This window comes from Perkinsus marinus, assembly GCF_000006405.1.
Source record: "Perkinsus marinus ATCC 50983 genomic scaffold scf_1104296939378, whole genome shotgun sequence".
In the NCBI taxonomy this organism is placed as follows: Eukaryota; Perkinsozoa; order Perkinsida; family Perkinsidae; genus Perkinsus; species Perkinsus marinus.
Window position 1 is genome coordinate 1 of NW_003213171.1, and position 980 is coordinate 980.

General features: G+C 50.3%; 5 non-coding genes across 5 annotated transcripts; all 5 read right to left on the reverse strand.

Annotated features, from left to right (window-relative positions):
* Window positions 1-145: 145 nt before the first annotated feature.
* Window positions 146-217, reverse strand: Pmar_PMAR022855. The gene has a single exon. It is a non-coding gene; the product is annotated as a tRNA-Trp (tRNA).
* An 81-nt stretch (window positions 218-298) lies between these two features.
* On the reverse strand, window positions 299-370 carry Pmar_PMAR022856. The gene has a single exon. It is a non-coding gene; the product is annotated as a tRNA-Trp (tRNA).
* An 82-nt stretch (window positions 371-452) lies between these two features.
* Pmar_PMAR022857 lies at window positions 453-524 on the reverse strand. The gene has a single exon. It is a non-coding gene; the product is annotated as a tRNA-Trp (tRNA).
* Window positions 525-606: 82 nt separating this feature from the next.
* On the reverse strand, window positions 607-678 carry Pmar_PMAR022858. Its single transcript has one exon. It is a non-coding gene; the product is annotated as a tRNA-Trp (tRNA).
* Window positions 679-759: 81 nt separating this feature from the next.
* On the reverse strand, window positions 760-831 carry Pmar_PMAR022859. The gene has a single exon. It is a non-coding gene; the product is annotated as a tRNA-Trp (tRNA).
* Between the last annotated feature and the right edge of the window lie 149 nt (window positions 832-980).

The following is a 980-nucleotide window of genomic DNA, read 5'->3' on the forward strand; positions in this document are numbered from 1 at the left end:
GCCCGATTCGAACAGACAACCTTCTGATCTGGAGTCAGATGCGCTACCGTTGCGCCACAGAACCTCGCCGTCGTTAGTCAGCATCATCCAAAGGAAACATACAGGTGAGTATTTTGTATTTTCCTACAACTCGTAGTCTACCATATAACCCCGGCCCGATCCGAACGGACAACCTTCTAATCTGGAGTCAGATGCGCTACCGTTGCGGCACAGGGCCAAGCCGACGATGTACAGCATCCTCCAAAGAAAACATACAGGTGAGTATTTTGTTTTTTCCTACAACTTGCAGTCTATCATATGACCCCGGCCCGATTCGAACGGACAACCTTCTGATCTGGAGTCAGATGCGCTACCGTTGCGCCACAGGGCCAAGCCGACGATGATGAACATCCTTGAATGAAACATGCAGGTGAGTATTTTGTATATTCCCCTACAACTCGTAGTCTACCAAATGACCCTGGCCCGATTCGAACGGACAACCTTCTGATCTGGAGTCAGATGCGCTACCGTTGCGCCACAGGGCCAAGCCGACGATGATGAGCATCCTCGAAGGAAACATGCAGGTGAGTATTTTGTATATTCCCCTACAACTCGTAGTCTACCATATGACCCTGGTCCGATTCGAACGAACAACCTTTTGATCTGGAGTCAGATGCGCTACCGTTGCGCCACAGGACCACGCCCTCGTTGTTCAGCATCATCCAAAGGAAACATACAGGTGAGTATTTTGTATTTTCCTACAACTCGTAGTCTACCATATAACCCCGGCCCGATTCGAACGGACAACCTTCTAATCTGGAGTCAGATGCGCTACCGTTGCGGCACAGGGCTAAGCCGACGATGTACAGCATCCTCCAAAGAAAACATGCAGGTGAGTATTTTGTATTTTCCTACAACTCGTAGTCTACCATATGACCCCGGCCCGATTCGAACGGACAACCTTCTGACCTGGAGTCAGATGCGCTACCGTGCGCCACAGG